The sequence below is a fragment of the Hyperoodon ampullatus genome (assembly GCF_949752795.1).
Source record: "Hyperoodon ampullatus genome assembly, chromosome: 14".
In the NCBI taxonomy this organism is placed as follows: domain Eukaryota; kingdom Metazoa; phylum Chordata; class Mammalia; order Artiodactyla; family Ziphiidae; genus Hyperoodon; species Hyperoodon ampullatus.
In genome coordinates this window covers 67,934,065-67,947,697 of record NC_136927.1, presented here as the reverse complement: position 1 = coordinate 67,947,697, position 13,633 = coordinate 67,934,065, and positions in this window count along the sequence as shown.

Below are 13,633 nucleotides of genomic sequence, written 5' to 3'. Positions count from 1 at the left end.
TCATGTCCAGCATTGAGATAATAGCCCAGTTGACCTCTGTCTGAACTGGCTGGGCCATTTTGGTAATACAGGACCAGGCCTTAATGAAAGCCATGAATGAAAGGATTAGCTTTGTTCTCTAAAGGGCAGAGTTGGGATCATAAACAGGCAAAATGAAGAAGTAGGATCAGCCCAGCACTTTCCTGGTGGAAAGTGGTTAAGACTCCATGCTTCCACTGCAGGGGGCGTGGGTTCTATCCGTGATCAGGGAACTAAAGATCCTGCATGCTGCATGGCACAGGGAAAAAAAAAAAAAAAAAAGTAGGATCAGCCTGGAATGAGGAAGAACTGTCTAACACTGGTGATTCAAAGCCCAGCCATGGGGCTCCCCTGGTGGCGCAGTGGTTGAGAGTCCGCCTGCCGATGCAGGGGACGCGGGTTTGTGCCCCGGTCCGGGAGGATCCCACATGCCGTGGAGCGGCTGGGCCTGTGAGCCATGGCCGCTGAGCCTGCGCATCCGGAGCCTGTGCTCCGCAATGGGAGAGGCCACAACGGTGAGAGGCCCGCGTACCGCAAAAAAAAAAAAAAAAGCCCAGCCATGGTGTGATGCTGGGGTCCCCACCACCAGGAACTCCATGGTCACTCATGAGGCTGCAGAGAGAGAAGGTCCCTATTGGGTTGGAGGTGGGACTGGCTCAGTGAACCCCAATCCCAACCTGGCAGACAGATCATCTGTATTAGCAGGAAGACTCTATCATGTATATTTGCAGCCCAGCACTTGGTAACCACCAGGCTAGACAGTGTGGAAGAACCATTGCAAGTAGATATTGATTGACGATGTTTTAGATTCATTTCTACTTGTGAAGGTGAGGCAGCTGTCTCAGACTCAGCTCTGATAAAACTTCAAAGGAAGCCACAGCTCGAAGGGGTGAAGGAAAACCCGTGAACACAACCATCTTCCATGCTGAGCTTCTCTCCGTGAACCTGAACCCACAGAGAGGCCCACCTACTTATGGGTAAGAATGCCACTGTGGAGGAGGCTGCAGGGGACAGAACAAAGGTGCCAAGGATGGGGCACATGCAAAGATGACATGATGTCTACGAACACATTAGTCAGTCACAGTCACGGTGCTAAACCAGCCAGTCTCCTAAAGAAGCTTATGTAATAGCTAAGCACGGGGAAACGGGAGTCAAATTACACATACTGCTTCTCCAGGCTTGGGGGAGTGTGGTCCACCCCCTCCCTTGCAGAGAGAGAAAAACTCCCTTTGCAGCTAGAGGGATCATTTTCCAAAGGAGGCCACATTCCGTGTGGCCACAGAATGCCCTCCTGGTTTACACATTTATTAAATAGGGGATGGCTATTCACACTGGCTAAGGCTGGAGTGGCCTCTGCCACCTCTGCCTCCCTCTCTCAGCATGACATCCTTGGACGAGCTTTCCTCTGTTGTGCCAACTCTTTGGTTGGTGGTGGCTTCTTGGAGCCCTTTGAGGACAGAGGTTATGAGGCCACATGTGATAACAGGAGGAATGAGGGCTGTGATTGATTAGTAATGTCTGCCACAGATAAAGGAGTGGGAATTGGCTGCATGCATACTGAGCGTGCAACTCTGTTCTGCATCACGCTTGCCTACTTGGATTTCAATACTTGCCTTTGCCCCATTGTTCAAAATCCTCTAGTCTCAAACACAGACATCTGGAAAATTATCAGATTGAGTGCAAGGGCCCCTCAATATCAATATATCATTCAACCAAGAACAGAAGTCACTGTGGCCTCAGTGGTAGACAGGAATCAAGAATATGTCAGGTTCTAGTAAGAATTTCTCCACTAACTTGCACTAGGGGGTAGAATGAAGACCTGTCCTCCATGACTCCATCCCCTTAAATTGACTGGATCCTGGTTCTAGGAAGCAGTATGCTGAGCCAACTCAAGCAAGGGTTGGCAGCCCCTGTGGAATTGTCACCCCTCCCAACCCTGACCCTGGAAAGTAGGGAGGTAAGTGTCCTGCTGGTAACTGGATGGGGTTAAAGAGGGAGGGGCAGGGATCACTATCAGCCAGGGATCACTCTCTCATCCATCCTAGGCATCCTGGGTTTCACAGCATTACCAACATAAAGGAGGAAGGGGACTGTGGTCTGCGGAAGCCCCTCTCTCCACTTCAGAAACCTCAAAGATATCCCTAGCGAGCTATCTCCTTCCCTTGAGCCAGGGGTGTTCTTAGCCAGTTAGGAAGTAGCTGGGATGGGAATTTTAAAAAGCTTTTCATATAGTTTGTTCATGGAGGTTTGGAGAATAATTCCAAGGAAACAAGGATAATAAAAAACAGAGAGTTGGACTCAAAGGAGAAAGTCCTACCCTGGAGGAAGGAAGAAAGAATGAGGAGACAAAGGGCTAGAGCAGTGCAGACAATGGGTACCAATTAACTGCACAGCCAGTAAGTGGTGCAGCTGGGATCCGAACCCAGGTCCATCTAATTTCACTGTCTACATATATTAAAGGAGAAGGAACCAGGAGAAAACTCTAAAAGAACCACAAGTACTTTAAAACATCTTCCTCATGAAACACAAGAAGATTTCAGAAAATCCAAGGTATTAATCATCAAGGAGATAAGAGGACATTTCGACTAACAAACCAGACAGATCAATTGGTAATAAAGCAAATACTTGCTGAAATCAGTATAGAGTAAAAACATGCGTAATGAAACTAAACATAAGTGGCACTTCCCTGGCAGTCCAGTGGTTAAGACTCCTCGTTTCTAATGCAGGGGGCGTGGGTTCGATCCCTGGTCAGGGAACTAAGCTCCCACATGCTGCATAGTGTGGGCCCCCCCTCAAAAAAAAAAAAAAGACCGATCCACTTTAAAAAAAAAAGCAAAACTAAAACATAAGCATCTCAGAATCTATAAAATATGTAGATGAAATGAACCCAGAGATAAAGAATGCAGGGTAAAAACAGCAGCTTCTGTGCACAGCACATCTTCCATGGGTCAAATTCTTTACATGTAACATCTCTTGGAATCATTGTGCCAACTCTGCGGTAGGCGTTGTTCCCATTTCAAAGAGGAGAAAACTGAGACTCAGAGAGGTTAAGGAACCCATAAGTAGGGCTATTCCAGTTGTCTATAGCTGGCATCTTTTCTGATTGCTCAATCATATGCCATGATGGTTAAGTATTTTTTACTATCTCCCCTGCTTGAAAATAGAGAAAATGTCAGACAGGAAAGATGGCCCACAAAAGCACGACTAGAAGCAAGAAGAGAACTCTTTGCAGGAAGATAAATGAAATCTATGCAGAGTGAGGATAACTGATTACAGTCATAACTTCCCTTACTATTGGAGCTGTCATCACCTTTGGAGGCTTAGGCAGGAAATATATGTATCTCATCCTAAATTTCATAAAACTCTGCCTTCCAAACTCTATGAGCTCAGCCCCCTATGACTACTGTTCCCTTTCTTGGTGAGCACTTTCTCATTTTCACTTTACCCAACAGCTCCCAAACCAGATTCATAACAGCAACTGTCTTCTCTCCTCTACTCTCTGGGAGAAGAAGCTGTCAGTAGAATAAATCAGGAAGTTTCCAGACCCTCTGCATTTGGGTAAATGAAGTTTCCATCCAATACACAGGCTTTGAAGTCTCTCTGTATGGGATCTGTGACCTTCCAGGTCACCATGCAGAGAGAAGCAAGCTGTAGTAACCTGCCTTTACATTGCTTTCGTTCCTCCTCTCTTTGATCTCCAGCCAAAGTCCCTTCACTTTGATTCCCTCCTCTTGGCTCCTCTTGGGTGTACAGAACTCCAAGCATACCTCTGCTTCCCCTCTGACCCATTATTCCATTGAAAATTCTCCATAAGCCATAGATTCAATCCCATGAAAGTGATGTTACCATCACAATTGAACTTATCTCCTCATGTTGAAATCTCAGGTTCACTTTGTTAGGGACTTTGGTCTACACTCAGAGCCCTAATATAATTTCAATTCTCTCACTCATCATTTTCTCCAGCAAATTGCTAAACACTTTCTATTTTATGCCTGATGTCATCAACAAGTAACTAATTTCACAATTTTCTTCTGGCAGTTTTCTCCTCTAATTCACTCCCACTTTTAATTTAAAGCTGCATTCATTTAACCAATCAACAAATATTTATTACCATCTACTATGTGCTAAGTCATAAAGCATGGGGGTCCTAAGGGTCCCTTAATGAACAAAACTATTGATCAGAAAAGTTCTGCTCTGGTAACGGCGGAGTAGCTCTTATTGGACCCACCCCCTCACATATAACTACTGTGAACTCTACATACCACACACACACACACACACACACACACACACACACACATAACCTATTGGAAGGCACTAAAGTTGTTCAACCACAAGCAGACAGAAACCAGAGGGGAGTCAACACATGAAAGAAAGAAATTTGCACTAGGTGAATTCCATGTTTTTGTAGCTTTTTATCCAAGGGCAGGCCCCAGTCAGTGTTGTACCTGTTGGCTACAACCTGGATGAGAACCTTTGCTCTTACGTTTGAGGAATTAAAGGACAGAGTTCAGGTAACTACAGTTGGGAAGTGAGGAGAAAGCATCCCAGAAAAGAGTCACAGATGGTAGCCCCAAATGCTGAGTATAGATTCTGTCCAAATCTCTCTGAATGTTGCAGGGCAGGTTCCAAGCAGCCCAACTAAGGCTAAAAGAAGTGAAGAAAGATTTCAGCTGCTGCCTACCCAGGGGGAAACTGAATTTAGAGTTTGTTTGGTCAAGTTAACTGACTGATTTTTTTAAAAGTCATTACTGTTCTGAGGAACATAATAGAACCAAGAGTCTCTTCAAGTCTCATTCATGATGTTCAAGATGTAACGTAAAATTACTAGAAAAAAAAATTTTTTAAGCAAACAGGAAAGGGACTTCCCTGGAGGTCCAGTGGTTAAGACTCCATGCTTCCACTGTATGGGGTGTGGGTTCAATCTCTGGTCGGGGAACTAAACTCCACATGCCTCAGCATGGCCAAAAAAACCCCAAAAAAACAAAAACAGAAAATATGACTCAAACTCAAGAAGAAAGGCACAATAGAGATCTATCCGCAAAATGACCCCTTATTTCCTTTAAGGGTATAAAGGAAAATATGCTTGTAATAAATGAACAAATAGGAAATACCAGCCACAACACAGAAACCACAAAGAAGAGAAGTGAAACTATTAATCAGATTAGCTTAATCCACACCAGCACCTTTCTCTGCATCCATGTGAGTTGTGCTTTTCACTAGAGCCAGTTACATAGTTCTAATGTTGACTGCAATGACTTTTTTTTTTTTTTTTTTTTGGAGCACCTTCCAAGTGCCAGGTCTTGGGCAAGCTTTGGGGAGCAAAAATACAACATAAAATATTAAATCCTGATCCCAAAGACCAGATATTTTCATCTGATGACATCTGTATAGACTACTTGTCATTTCTCATGTCCTCCCTTCTCTTTCAGGTCTTAAATTGGAAGAAGAGATTGAAGTCCTGTCATGGGCTCTTCCCAGCTTCCAGATCACTCCTGATGGAACCATTTGCCCACATAAAGCACACATGAATGAGGTACAGGCTGTCAGGTTTAATACACCTCTACATTCTCCTTCCACAGCAAAAGCATCCTCCCCTGCTGATTAGACAGATCAGATCTATAAAAAACTCTGGATACAGACGTCAAAGAGAGTCAATGGGGAGGCACTTGCCATTATAACACCTCTTTATACCGTTCCATTAATGCGTGTTTTGCTTTTTCAAAACCTGTCAGGAGGGCCTCCCTGGTGGCGCAGTGGTTGAGAGTCCGCCTGCCGATGCAGGGGATACGGGTTCGTGCCCCGGTCTGGGAGGATCCCATATGCCGCGGAGCGGCTGGGCCCGTGAGCCATGGCTGCTGGGCCTGCGCGTCCGGAGCCTGTGCTCCGCAACGGGAGAGGCCACAACAGTGAGAGGCCCGCGTACCACAAAAAAAAAAAAAAAAAAAAAAAAAAAAAAAAAAAACCTGTCAGGAAAGAGGTTCTCAAACTTGGCTACAAAGCTGGAATCACCTGGAGATGCTGGGAACATATTAAGATCACAGAGCATGACTACTATATGTCCACCAGAGTGGCCTTTTTTTTTTTTAAAAGACAGAAAATACCAGTGGTTGGCAAGAATTCTTATAAACTGAGTGGGAATATAAATTGGTACAGCCACTTTAAAAAACTGCTCAAGCACTATCTTCTAAAGCTGAACATATGATGCCCTATAATCTAGCAATTTCATTCCTAGGAATATACTCAACAGAAATTTCTATATACATTTACCAAAAGGCATTTACAAGAATGTTGACAGCACTATTTGTAATAATCCCAAAGTGTAAACTATCCAAAATGCCCACCAACAGTAGTTTGGAAAAAAAATTATGGTGTACTCACACAATGGAACATAGTCCAGCAGCGTGGATGAGTAATATACAATTACACTTGACAATCTGGATCTCTCACATTGTTAACCAAAATAAGCCCAACACAAAAATGCATACTACATGATTCCATTTATGTAAAATTCAACAACAGGCCAAAGGAATCTATGTTGTTATCAATCAGAATTGTGGTTTTGGAGTGGGGGTGACTGGGAAGGGACTGAAGAGGGGCTTCTGAAGTGCTGATAACATTCAGTTTTTTGAGCAGGATATGGCTTACCTGGGCGTGTTCAATCTGTGAAAATTCATTCACTTAGGATGTGGGTACTTTTCTGTGTTTGTTTTACCTTAATAAACCATTAAAATTTTAAAAATACAGGGTCCCATCTCAAGAGATTCCAGTTTAGTTGGTCTGGGGTGCAGCCAGGCATTGAAATTTTTAAAAAGCTCCCCAGGTGGGTCTAATATGCATCCAAGAACCACTGTGTTAGAACTTGGCAACCCTCTTGACTATTTATTTCTTGGAGCAGAAAGTGCTGCTGCTTCTCCAGAAAGTTTAAAGCAGGATGTTTTCTGTAGAACACTAGTAGCTCCAGAGGAGGTTAACAGGTGTTACATGGAAAAAGGGTTCCGTGGTGAAATAAACAATTTTTAAATTTTTAATGATTAACTCTTATTGAACGCTTACTACATTCCTGGAGCTAAGCTAGCTGCTTTATCTACACTATCTCATTTAATCCTACAATAAGCCTATGAGAAAGGTACTATTAATCCTCATTTTACAGAAGAGTAAACTAAAGTTCAGTGAGGTTAAGTAATTGCCCAAGGTCACACAGCCAGTAAGTGACAGGGTTAGGATTCAAATCCACATTGGCCTTGACGCTGAAGCCCATGCTCTGAACCACTGCCCTGATTTGCCTCTCCAGGCAGCACTTGTCTGCAGAACTTAACAGAGCTTCCACTTGGCTAATGTGAGCCGTGGGTTGTCCAGACAGGAACATGGGAGGCAACACTTCCCAAAATGGTCTCCTTGCCTCCATCTCTTACCTTCCAATCCACAATCCACACCACTGGCAGAGTTTTCATTCTGCACCCAAGTCTGATCCTGTATTTCCCTTGTAGGGAAGCCTATAATGTCTCCCCAGTGCCTGTAAAGTCTAAACTTCTTAGCCTCAGAGACCAGACCATCCAGTATCTGGCCTTGACATGTTTAGCTTTACCTCTGGTCGTCCTAACCTCCCTCCCACCACCACCCCCCAAGTCCACTAAACACTCAATTTTCCAGCTACACTTAATAGGTCTGGTGGATTCACACCCCACAATGGTACCCACCATTTGCTGAGACTCTGCTATGTGTCAGGTACTGCCCATAAATTAACTTTAATCCCCACAAGGAGCCTTTAAAAACAGGTCTCATTATCTCCAGTAGACAGAGTAGGAAATGGAGGCTCATCTTGACATGCCCAAAGTCACAACTAGTGAGTGGCAGAACTAGAATTTGAACACAGATTTAGATTTCTCCTCTACAAAAAGCCCATGGAGTGTTCTCTCTGCCTCACTCACCACCTCACCTTCATTCATGCTGTTCCATGGAGCAGCAGTACCCTTCTTTCCCTCCACCTGGCAAGCTTTTCCTTGTTCTTTGAGAGCTAGCCCAAGTGCTGTAATGATAATATCTATCATGTCTTAAGTGCTTTCCAGGCACCCTGCTCCGCACTTGACTTGCCTCGTCTCATTTACACAATATCGTCTCCATGCTCCTTTTATTCCCTCCGAATTGTTCTTTATCTGCCTTGTGCCCAACGGGTTTCTCTCTCCTCTTTAGTTCCAAAGCATTTGACCACATCTCTGTTGTGGCTCTCAACTAGTAACTGTTAGTTTCAGATCTGCCTCTTCCATTGGACTAGATGCTCTCGAAAGACGAGGAATAGATGTTATTCACCTTTTCATCCCCCCCTAGAGTCACCCAGCATGTGGTAGATTTTCAATAAATGGAAGAGGGTAGACAGGAGGGTGGGAGACCAAGAGACTGAAATTCACTGACATTATTCCATCAGTCATATCATAGGGAGTGGTCCTCTGGCTTGGAGCCAGAGCTATAGAATCAAACCAGACAAAATAGACCTGGCTGCTGGAGGAACGTGGGGGCCAGACCCAGGATGTACCTTACCTGGCCCCTGCCTTGCCATCCATGAAAGGATGAGTTAGGGCTGTCTCTGGCTCCACAGTCTTTTTTCAACTCTGCATGCTTTGCAATTGGCTCCAGAGATCCTGGCTTAGAAGCTTTGCTGTAAAATGATGGTTAGTTTCATTCCACAGCACTGTTTCAGATGTTCTCAGCTGCTCCTTGCCGTGTGTTGTTCTTAAGGTATCGCAGTGAATGAAGAGCTATCCAAGACAGGTAGCCCAAAGAAAATGCATAGCTAAGGCGTGGCTCCCGCAGGTGGGAAGATCAGGTGGTCATAATCCCTTTCTAAATGGATCTATTCTTTATGAGTACGAGGCCCTTTTACAAGACACAGACATCTTTGATGCTTACTCATTCATTGAACGCCCATTCTGTGCACCCAATCTACAGTGGGCACTGTTCAGAGCACGCATCCTTGTAACCCCTGGAGTAACCGCCAATTCATGCCACCCACATCCAACTTCTATGAGCTCCAAGGTTGCGGATTTTTAAAGCCAGTCTTCTGTTCCTTTGCTCTCACTCTTTCTGGACTAACATACACATTTGCCCAGGTACGAGTGATTGGTAATCAGCACCAGCTGCAAACTCAGCTGGGTTTCTGCACAGCCTCCCTCAAACAAACCTCATTAGTAAACATGGAAACCACCAAAAAGTCTATTTCAAAATTACTTATCCCTTCCTAGCTGCCCACCTCTTCTGCTGCCACCACTAGGGGTAAGCAGCATGATTTTTCTGCTTCTAACAAGTCATTTTCTTCTGAGGATTTCAAGTATCCCCCCTCCCACCGGGACATAGTGTATGCTGTATTTTACAAATACGTTTATGATAGTCATGAAGAGTTTATCAAACAGAACTTAGCTTATACATTTCTCTAGCACAGCTTTGTTCTTATTTTATTTGCCCACTTGTCTGCTTCCTTCAGGAGACAGGGACCAACCTAAGGGCAGGAGCTGGTTTAATTTAATTTTATGTCTCTAATTCCAAGCATCAAGCCAAGTAAAATGTGGTTCTTGAATATTTAACAATCTTTATGTAGCCACGGTCTAAAGGGTCATAAAATCTGAAGTATTGTGGAACTTGACCTAGAAACATTCTTTCTATTTTATTCCTTTCTGACTGGCAAAAATTAAAGTTACTCAGTGTTGGAGAAGGGGTTGGGGCAATAGGCATTCACACACATGGTCGAGGGAATAGAAATTGGTTTTCGGGACTTCCCTGGCGGTCCAGTGGTTAAGATGCCGCGCTTCCACTGCAGGGGGCATGGGTTTGATCCCTGGTCAGGGAACTAAGATCTTGCATGCCGTGCCAAGAAAAAGAAAAAGAAAAAAGAAATTGGTTTGGCCTCTTGGGAGGACAGTTTGACAATGTCACAGTTCAAACTGAAGGGAATTTTCCTTACAGATAAAATCATACCAGTGTACAAAGATACATGTTGTGTAAGCAAGGATGTCATAGCATCATACACTTGTAGTAGGGAAAAAAAAAAACAAAATAATCTTCACTGCCAGCAAGGGACTAGAAAACAAATTATGGTAAATTTTTATTACGGGAATATCATGTAGCCTTTAGGACTGAGGTATATCTATATGTGTTGACATATGCTAAGATAAATTAGCTGAAAAGGGAAGTTTCAGAAAAGGGTTGTACAGATGTGTTAAAAAGGAGAAAGGGGGCTTCCCAGGTGGCGCAGTGGTTGAGAGTCTGCCTGCCGATGCAGGGGACACGGGTTCGTGACCTGGTCCGGGAGGATCCCACATGCCGTGGAGCGGTTGGGCCCCTGAGCCATGGCTGCTGAGCCTGCGCGTCCGGAGCCTGTGCTCCGCAACGGGAGAGGCCACAGCGGTGAGAGGCCCACGTACCGAAAAAAGAAAAAAGGATAAACATGTAAATGCATGTGGATTTGTATATGCATAAGAAATTTATGGAAAGACATAAAACATTCAGGGATTTCTTCTGGGGAAAAAGAAATGAGCGGATGATGATTGGGGAAATTTCCCTTTCCATTTCCCACATTTCTGTACGGTTTGAATTTTAATAATGAGTTTGTCTTCTTTTTATAATTAAAAATCATAAAATACAGCAATAAGAAAACAAAAGCTTGATTTCATACGTTAAAAAAAATGAAATTCTGGAGAAACTCTTCCCTTTTTTTTTTTTTTTTTTTGTCTGTACGCGGGTCTCTCACCGTTGTGGCCTCTCCCGTTGCGGAGCACAGGCTCCGGACGCGCCAGCTCAGCGGCCATGGCTCAGGGGCCCAGCCGCTCCACGGCATGTGAGATCCTCCCAGACCGGGGCACAAACCCGTGTCCCCTGCATCGGGAGGCGGACTCTCAACCACTGCGCCACCAGGGAAGCCCTCCCCTGTTTCTTAATAAGGCAATAGGCAATGACTCTAAAGCATTTTTTCTCTGCCCAGTTCATGGGGGGGCCGATGATGACTACAGAGTTCCAGAAAGGAATCTGGGGACAGGAAAAGTCACCACGAAGACCCAAGAGCCCTGAAGAAAGTAAGTGTGAGAATGTGTGCCTTTTACTTGCTCTTGGATGACAGGAAATGAAGCCAGTTCTGACTGAGACTCTGAAACATTCTGGGAGCCAAGAAATTCTGAGAACTCACCAGGCTGGCACGGACACTGGGGCCTGTAACCAGCGCCAAGAAGCAAAGGCTAGGAATGCCTAGGTAAGTAATAGACATAAGTAACCAGGGTGAACAAAACAACAGACCCAGTCCCCTGGAATGTAAGGGACCCAGGGCTCTGCTCGCCTATGCCCTCTGCTCTGAAGCTATGACTCCCAGGGACTGACTTCACTGACACTAATGTAATAATCATTGTTGGTATGTATCGAGTACATCCTATGTGCCAGCCACAGGCTAAATAATCATAGCCTCTCATACGATTATTATGCCTATTTTACACATTGGTAAATTGAGGCTCAGCAAAGTTAGCAAATAGCTTCTCAAGGTTACAGTAAGTGGCAGAGGCAGGGATCCAACTGAGGTCTGACTCCAGAGCCAGCCAAGGTCACGGCTAGCCTTTCCCCCATCTGGGGAAGAACTAGAGGAAGGCACTCCCTCAGGGCAGGGACAGCTTACGAAGTGCAACAGCATGTTTTGCCCTAAGTCCGAGAGCGTCACGATTAAGTTAAAGGACTTGGAAGCTAGATGTCCTGGATTCAAATCCTGACTCCACCACTTACTGGCTGTGTGACAAGGGCAAGTCACTGAACCTCACTTACCTCAGCCGTAAAATCAGGGTCGTGGTAAGGTCACCTCTTAGAGTTGCTAGGAGAACTAAAAGTTAAATAGTGCTTGGATCATAATAAGTACTAAATGTTAACCATTATTATTAATATTAAGAAAAAGATGCCCTGCCTTCCAGGTAGATGCAACCCTGCAGGGTACAGAGCTAGGCAAGTGGAGCGTGCTAGCTTTAGGTCTCTCCCTCAGCCGTGTGCCACCAGGCTGTACACAATGCTACAACTTTACACCGGGCCTCCTGAGCAATTAACTTCCACGTGCTGCCAGCTCTTCCTCTTGGCTTCCCCTCTGCCCGCCTGGCTGTGAATCAGAATCACCTGGCACACTTTTTAAAAATACAGACTCCCAGGGTCCCACCTTGGCCGGTTCTGACTCAGGTAGGTTGGGCTAGGGCCAAGGGATCTGTGTGTTTAACAAGCCCCAGGTGACCAGGTGACCCAGGAACAGTGTGTCCCCCGACACACATTTCTGGAAGTGCTAGAAGCCCCTCACGCCTGTTCTGGCTGTTTCCGTTGCTTCTTGCGGGCAAGCAGCCTTTCCTTCAGGCTTGGTCCCAGGTCTGGGCACACAGAGAAGAGAAGCAGTAAGTCTGCTGCCCTGCAAACCAGCCTGCAGAGCAGATGGCTGGGCGAACAGGCGCGACAGGCTGAATTTGCTTGAGTGGGTGATACCAGGGACCCCTCACCTGTAGACTTGGGCTTCCCCAGACCCTTGCTCCCCAAAGTGCAGTTCACAGACCAGCAGAATGGCTCCCCCTGGGAGCTTGTTATAAATGCAGATGCTCAGGCCCCAGACCTAATGCATCAGATTCTGCATTTTACAGAAACCCAAAGGCTGTGAGCAAGTTTGAGGCCTGTGCTCAAGATCCCTTCCCCCGTCAGAATAAGTTCTAATCCATGTGCACCTCTAACCTGTCCAAACACCCTTTGGGGCCAATCTTTTCTTTCAAGCTCCCAGAGAGCCCTGGAAAAACAGCCTGGTCCTTTCAATAGCCCAGATCTAGGCTCAGCAGGAGCCTGGGGTTCATGATGAACCTTTGCTTTTAATGAATTATGTCAAAGCTCACATGAAAATAAACCTTCCCACTAAATTGAAAAAGGGACAACAACGCTGGCCTCTATGATTCTGGGGCGTAAAACATTCCCTTCTTTTGTATAGAGTCGTGACCCCTACTTCCCTGGCCAAAGCCATCCAAAGACATCAAATGCCCAAAGAAAACAAGCCATGTCTTCCTATTGGCCAAGCTTCAAGTTATCAGGCAGATTTCACACTGGAGCTTGACCTCATTAATCCAAGGCCTATCACATTGCTGTAAATGTCAGTGGAAAAATAGCCATTCAGTGGGTTTCCTTCATTCCACCAGAAAGGGAAAAAAACAGGAAGCTGACAGCAGCTGCGCCCCAGCTTGGCAAATCCCAAGGGCCCAGCTGACAGGGCGTTTCTTATGAGCACCTACATTCCCCTGCCCCAGCCTGCTTGTCCAGATAAAGGTGGGTCCTGTGTCTATATGAGCAAAATGCAGCGGTGATTGTAGCTGATAATTCGGGCCCCCTAGCACCTGCTCGGGAAGGAAAATAGCTTGGTCTGAATTTCTTTGGCCTGAATGACCAGTTGGCTGTTCATCATTCAAGTTCATCTGAATCGCTTCTGTCCATTCAAAATGTCCTGCAAGCCAAACCTCTGGGATTCCAAGGGACATAAGGCCTTCCAAGTACTCATTCATCCCTTTAATGCATATTGATTGTCTCCTGTGTGCCGGCCATCATGCTGGGCAACTGGGGACACAGGGCTGAATGAATC